We start from the raw sequence: 7,964 nt of genomic DNA, 5'->3' as shown, positions 1-7,964 counted from the left end.
TTTCTTTTTGTATAGACAAGGTCTTGGTTACATTCTCTGCACTTCTACCGCGGGCAAGTAGTGATAGTAGTGACACCCTTTCTTTGGTGTCCACACAAGCCAGAAACCTCTCTTTAATTTTACACACAAAGGGGCATTGTTTTGATTTTGTGTTATACAAAAGGGAAGCTGGGTGGAGACCCCTGTGTATTTATACTTTCTTGCCCCCCCCCCCATGGACCTCCTGGATAACCAAGGTGTTTGGTATTATTGGTGACTACATTAATCAGGGGATCAGCCTATATGAGTGGTCTTACCCATGAAGAGTCAGGAGCATAAGTCCAAAATACTTACCCTCTTGTCCCGGGTAAAATTACCTTACATCTGATGATTGCTAGCATGGCTGGAAAGGCGTTCTCGTGCATTCTTGGGTTTCTGGTTACCTCACAATTTCTTCCCTGAGGTTTGACATTCTGATTGATGTTTCTCTGTTTCTGGATCTATTTTTTCCCCCATCAGTTTATGTTGTTCCTTATATTCCACAAATGAGTGAGATCATGTGATATTTATCTTTCTCTGCCTGGCTTATTTCACTAAGCATTATGTTCTCCATCTCCATCCATATTGTTGCAAATGGTAAGAGCTCCTTCTTTTTTTACCGCAGCATAGTACTCCATTGTGTAGATGTACCACAGTTTTTTAATCCATTCATCTGCTGATGGGCACTTAGGCTGTTTCCAAATCTTAGCTATGGTGAATTGTGCTGCTATGAACATACGGGTGCATACATCCTTTCTGATTGATGTTTCCAGTTTCTTAGGATATATTCCTAGAAGAGGGATCACTGGGTCAAATGGGAGTTCTATTTTTAGTTTTTTAAGGAAACTCCATACTGTTCTCCACAGTGGCTGCACCAGTCTGCATTCCCACCAGCAGTGCACAAGGGTTCCTTTTTCTCCGCATCCTCGCCAGCACTTGTCATTTGTTGACTTGTTGATAATAGCCATTCTGACAGGTGTGAGATGGTACCGCATTGTTGTTTTGATTTGCATCTCTCTGATGATTAGTGATTTAGAGCAGGTTTTCATATGTCTCTTGGCCTTCCTTCTGTCTTCTTTCGAAAAGTTTCTATTTAGATCAGTTGCCCATTTTTTGATTGGATTGTTTATCTTCTTTTTGTTAAGCTGCATGAGTTCCCTGTAAATGTTGGAGATTAAACCCTTATCGTTGAAATCATTGGCAAATATGTTCTCCCATGCAGTGGGCTTTCTTGTTGTTTTATTGATGGTTTCTGTTGCTGTGCAAAAGCTTTTTATTTTGATGTAATCCCATTTGTTTATTTTCTCTTTAGCTTCCATTGCCCTAGGAGCAGTATCAGTGAAGAAGTTCTTTTGGCATATGTCAGAGATTTTTCTGCCTGTAGATTCCTCTAGTATTTTTATGGTTTCCTGTCTTATGTTTAAGTCCTTGATCCATTTTGAGTTTATTTTTGTGTATGGTGTAAGTTGGTGGTCTAGTTTCATTTTTTTGCATGTATCTGTCCAATTTTCCCAACACCATTTATTGAAGAGACTGTCTTGACTCCATTGTATGTTCATGCCTCCTTTATCAAATATTAATTGAGCATAGCGATTTGAATCGATTTCTGGGTTCTCTATTCTATTCCATTGGTCTATATGTCTGTTCTTGTGCCAATACCAGGCAGTTTTGAGAACAGTGGCTTTGTAATATAGCTTGAAATCTGGTATTGAGATCCCGCCTAGTTTATTCTTCTTTCTCAGGATTGCTGTAGCTATTTGGGGTCTTTTTTTATTCCAGATGAATTTTTGAAAAGTTCGTTCTAGGTCTGTGAAGTATGCCATTGGAATTTTAATGGGAAGTGCATTGAAAGTATAGATTGCTTTGGGTAGTATGGACATTTTGATGATGTTGATTCTACCAATCCATGAACATGGTATGTTCCTCCATCTGTTTATGTCTTCCTCTATCTGTTTTTTCAGTGTTGTATAGTTTTCCGTGTATAGGTCTTTTACCTCCTTAGTTAAGTTTCTTCCTAGATATCTTAATTTTTTTGGTGTGATGGTAAATGGGATTGCTTTTTTAGTCTCTCTTTCTGTAAGTTCATTATTGGTGTATATAAATGCCATAGATTTCTTAGCATTTATTTTGTATCCTGCTACATTGCCGAATTCATGTATTAAGTCTAATAATTTTTTGATGGAGTCTTTAGGGTTTTCTATGTACAGTATCATGTCCTCTGCAAATAAGGACAGTTTTACTTCTTCTTTTCCAATTTGAATGACTTTTATTTCTTCTTCTTCTCTAATTGCAATGGCTAGTATTTCCAACACTATGTTGAATAGGAGTGTGTGAGAGTGGGCATCCCTGTCTTGTTCCTGTTCTTAGGGAAAATGGTTTTAGTTTTTGTTCACTGAGTATGATGTTGGCTGTGGATTTGTCATATATGGCTTTTTTATGTTGAGGTATGATCCTTCTATTCCCACCTTGCTGAGAGTTTTTATCCAGAAAGGGTGTTGGATTTTGTCAAATGCTTTTTCTGCATCAATTGATATGACTATATGGTTTTTATCTCTCAATGTGTTTATGTGATGTATGACGTTTATTGATTTGCAAATATTGTACCATCCTTGCATCCCAGGGATAAATCCTACTTGGTCATGGTGTATGAGCTTTCCTGAGGAGGTAGGGTGGGGGGAGGTGCAATTTTCAACATACAAACAGGAAGCCCAACTTCGGGAATTTAAATTCCTGCCTCACTCACCTTATACTGTTAAACCCCAAATCTAGTTACTATACCTACTATGATCACCCCCAAGATTTTAAACAAAGCTAAGATAACCAGTTGAGCAACTCTATTCATTAAAGACAGCCTAAAGGCAATGATTTCAACCTTGAAAACAGAAAGCTGGGGAGAGCCACATGGACAGTGGAAAAAGGGGGGTGAGATGGAAAATTTCTATGATAGTAGCCAAGAAGTGAATGGTTTTCAAGGTGAATAAGAGCAACCTGTACTAGGGAAGTAGGATGATTCACATCTCCACAGAGACAGTCACATTACCTTGAAAAGATTTTAGGTAAATCTTATGAAAACTATGGTTAGGGGTGATCAGCTAATGGTGAAGGATAAGAAAGAACAATGAACCACTGAAATGGGTGGCCTAGGGCAGTGGTCGGCAAACTCATTAGTCAACAGAGCCAAATATCAACAGTACAACGATTGAAATTTCTTTTGAGAGCCAAATTTTTTAAACTTAAACTTCTTCTAACGCCACTTCTTCAAAATAGACTCACCCAGGCCATGGTATTTTGTGGAAGAGCCACACTCAAGGGGCCAAAGAGCCGCATGTGGCTTGCGAGCCGCAGTTTGTTAAATTTGAGGATCTTTTTATCAGTGTATTGGTCATTTGTATTTCTTCAGTTTGTCGACCTAGGGAAACATTTGAAGGAAGCATTATCTCCCTACCAGGGGACCCATCGGAATTGAACATGGGGTCAATAAGTTTGAGAAGGCTTAGGAGTGCTAAAGAAATGCCCCCTTTCTCTTACCAAAGCATCTTGGCCTCCTCACCCCTCCCCATGGAAGTGTCAGGATGGTGCTTTATGATGTCTAAATTTATCTCCCAGAGCTACCATTAGCTGGAGGAGAGGCTTCCTGATTAATTAAAGCCTAGGGGGTGTGCCCCCTCATTGTCCTAGAGAAAAGCATATGTTCAGGAGGCCTGGGGTAGGGCCCTGGGAAATTTTGACATGGTGAAGATGACCAGGAAACCACAAACTCCTAGAACAGTTATGTAACAACCAACCTCATTCACCAAAAGAAGGATTAAAAAGGAAGAAGCCCTGTTAACCCAGGTCCAGTGTCCAGGATGAGAGGACCACACCCAAACTTCTCCTCCTCTTCTTTAGTGTATATCCTCAAGACTCCCTGTTCTTGCTTGGCAGATTCCATCCTCAACCCATACTTTTTCTCATGAAGACTTTTTTCCCTTTCATCTCAGCCATTTCCCCAGAAACCAATGTCCTTCTGCGCTTATTCTGTTGTCCTTCTAGGTACTATAGACATCCTTGGGGGTGAAAAGATGTCTTTAAGGGAGTTCAAGGAAAGGAGCCTTTTCAAAAATTCCTACCCCTTCAAGTAAACCTATAAAAGCTATAAAGTCAACAATATGTGGCCATTATCACAGGCCAAATGAGGAAATTAATAAAAATGATCCAGAAAAAGACCAAGACAATGTAGAAAAATTCACCACCTCGAGTGATAACTTGGGCAGCCAGTAACTTCAGAGCAAGGCCAAAGACCTCAGATCTATGAAGTTTCTGAAGTCTGGCCCCCAAGAAATGCTGACAGTGTGGAAACCAAATTTTACACCTGCAGGGTATACCAATACTGATGGTTAAAATAAAATTGATAAGTAGTTCACTTCCAGTGTAAGCATAATTTGCAGACAATTTTTATTAAATTTATTGGGATAACATCTATACTAATAAAAGGGTAATATGCTAATTAGATCTGGAGACCTCCCGGACATCTTTCTGAACAAAGCCATGGTGGCAGAAGCGGTTAGGGGCGATCAGGCCAGGAGGGGAGGGCAGTTGGGGGCAAGCAGGACAGCATGGGAGATGGGCAGTTGGGGGTGAGCAGGCTGGCAGTGGGGGACAGTTGGGGATGATCAGGCCAGCAAGGGGGGGGGACAGTTGGGGGCAATCAGGCTGGCCTGGGGGGGCAGTTGGGGGTGATCAGGCCAGCAGGGGGGGCAGTTGAGGGCAATCAGGCCAGCAGGGGGGCAGTTGGGGGGCAAGCAGGCCGGCAGGCAGAGTGGTTAGGGGTGATCAAGCAGGCAGGCAGGTAAGCAGTTAAGAGCCAGTGGTCCCAGATTGCAAGAGGGATGTCCCAGATTGGAGAGGGTGCAGGCCTGGCTGAGGGACACCCCCCGCCGTGCACGAATTTCATGCACTGGGCCACTAGTAGTAAATAATAGTAAACAAAATCATCCAACTAACCAAATAAAAAAAGCAGTAAAAAATAACCTAGTTGCAGGAAGCATAAAATAAATATATGAATTCATAAAGCATAAAATACATACTATATCAGATGATAATGAGGAAGTGTGCAATTTTAAATAGACTGGTCAAGAAAGGTTCAATGAGCCTTGGCTGGGTTGTTTAGTTAGTTGTAGTATTGTCCTATACAGCAAAATGTTGCAGGTGCCATTCCTGGTCCAGGCATATACCTAGGTTTCAGGTTCCATGCCCAGTTGGGGCACATATGAAAGGCAATGGATGGATGTTTCTCTCTCACATCAAAGTTTTTCTCTCTCTCCCTGCCTCTCTCTCTAAAAACAATAAAAAAACATATCCTCAGCTGATGATTTTTAAAAAGGGTTCAATAAGATGAAATTTGAGTAAAGGCTTGAAACAGGTGAAGGAATAAGTGAGAAAATACAGGAAGAGGGAACAGTAAGTGCATGAGCCCTATGTCAAGGTTATGTCTCAGGGGTTTGAAGGTTTCAAAGGAGGGCAGAGTAACTTGAGTAGAGGAGCTAGGGGAGAGTGTTGGTAGGTAAGGTGAGAAATGTTGAGGAGAGGGAGTTTTGGGAGGAGATAGTGAGGAATAAAAATTATGTTAAGATGTAAAAGTTATTATAAAAATTCTGCTCTGTTAAAAGCAGGCCCCATCGGGTGAAGGTCGAAGTCGGGAGACTAGTTCCGAGGCTGTTTTACTCATTCAGGTAGGAGACGATGGGGACTCAGACCAGAGTACTGAGAATGGGGGGCATGAGAGATGATTAGATTCTTCATACATCTTTAAAACTCAGCCAATAGTAGGGCTGTATAAATTGTTGACAAATTGGATGGAGGAGATGAGGAAACGTGGTTTCAAATGGGACTCACAGGTTTTGGCCTGAGCTACTAAAAAGATAAAGTTTTTATTTACTGAGATCTAAACAATTAAGGTGAGATCAGGTTTGAAGAGAAGACCAAGAGTTTGTTTCTCAAATTACTTCAGTACATACTAGATACTGAAAAGGAGAAGTCAACAGGCAGATAGTTATGTGAATCTGGAGGTCAGAGAGAGAACCTGAGCTAGAAATGTAAATTATCAAGTGGAAAGTACTGGATGTCAAATCAGAGAACTAAAAGCCCTGGCTGGTGTGGCTCAGTTAGTGGGGCATTGTCCCATGCACTGAAAGGTTGCCAGTTTGATTCTGGTCAGGGTACATGCCCCGATTGTGGGCTCAATCCTCCTGGTAGGGATCTGCAGGAGGCAACCAATGGATGTGTCCCTCTCACATCTATGTTTCTTTCTCTCTTCCTTCCTCTCTCTCTAAAATCAATTTAAAAATTAACATAAAATAAAAAGAAAACAGATAAGGTCACCAAGGAAGTGAATAGAGATGAAGAGACCTTAGGACTGAGTCCTTGGGAACTGCAACATGAGGAGGTAGAGGAGTTGAGAAGGAACCAAGAAAGGAGGTCTAGTCTGAGTGGCCAATGAGGGAGAAAGCCAGGAGCCTGTGGTGTTTTGGAAAACAAGTGAACAAAGTTATTTTACCTTAGCGTGTTTTCCATTTTTCACTATTATTTTAAAAAATAAAACAATGAACACATTGTGTGAGCATATGTGACTGTTTCTTGAGGATTGATTCCAGAAGTATAATTGCTAGGTCAAAAATATGTGAATTTAAAAATTTTATGGATTCTGCCCAACTGTCTTCCAAAACTGCTTCATTAATCACCTTTTGAGAGTGTTTGAGAGAGCCTATTTCCCCGCATTATTACACATTGTTGATACTACTAAACTTTAAAAATAAATAAAAATGTCTCATTTTAATTTGCATTTTTATAAACAGTGTTAAATTTGAGGATCTTTTTATCAGTGTATTGGTCATTTGTATTTCTTCAGTGAATCCTGGTCCAAATCATTTGCCCGTTTTCTTTTTACTTATTTCCTTATCAATGTGTAGATGTGGAAACACTTTTATATTCTGAATGTCATTTCCAGTCTGTCACTTGCTGTTTTAACTTTTTTGCTCAGCCCGCATGGCTCAGTCGTTGAACATCGACCTATGAACCAGGAAGTCACGGTTAGATTCCAGTCAGGTCACATGCCCAGGTTTCTGGCTTGGTCCCCAATAGGGGGCATGCAGGAGGCAGCCAATCAAAGATGATCTCTCATCACTGATGTTTTTATCTCTCTCTCCCTCTCCCTTCCTCTCTGAAATCAATAAAAAATATATCTAAAAAAAAATTCTTTATGGTGTCTTTTGTCCAAAAGAATTGAAAATCTTTATGTAATCAGGAATGTAGAACCTTTTCTTTATAGCTCTGGATCTGTGTTTTGCTTAGATTTTTCCCACCATATGATTATAAAAATTATGCTGCATTTCCTTTTTAACACTTTTCTAGTTTTGCTTTTTTGCATTTAGATCTCTAAGCCATAAAGAATTTATACTGGTATATGATAAAGTTGAAAATAATTGTTTTTTGTAAATGTATAACTTATTTTCACAATACCATATACTGAATACTTGCTCTTTTTCCCACTGATTTGAAATGCCACTTTAGTCACCAACTGAATTTCAATATTTTCCATGATTCTGTTTCTGGATTCTTTGTGCTATTCAATTAGTTTACTTATTTCTGCATAATATTTAGTGACTGTTATTTAAAAATCTTAAGCATGTTCTTTCTTTACCTTGTCCTTTTTTTGGGGGGGGGTATTATTTCACATTTTATCTTTGATTTAAATGTTAAAACCAATTTATAATGTCCCAATATACAAACAAACAAAAATATTTTTTAATTGTTATTGTTGAAAGTATTACATAGGTCCTCCTTCCCCCCCTTAATCTCTTGCAGCCCACTCCTGTCCCCCCCATAGGCCCTCCCGCACTCAAATGTCTGTGTCCACAAGTTATGCATATATGTATTCAAGTTCTTTGGTTGATCTCTTCCTACCCACC

This window comes from Eptesicus fuscus, chromosome 3 (genome assembly GCF_027574615.1).
Source record: "Eptesicus fuscus isolate TK198812 chromosome 3, DD_ASM_mEF_20220401, whole genome shotgun sequence".
NCBI lineage: Eukaryota > Metazoa > Chordata > Mammalia > Chiroptera > Vespertilionidae > Eptesicus > Eptesicus fuscus.
This window is presented reverse-complemented; position numbering follows the sequence as displayed.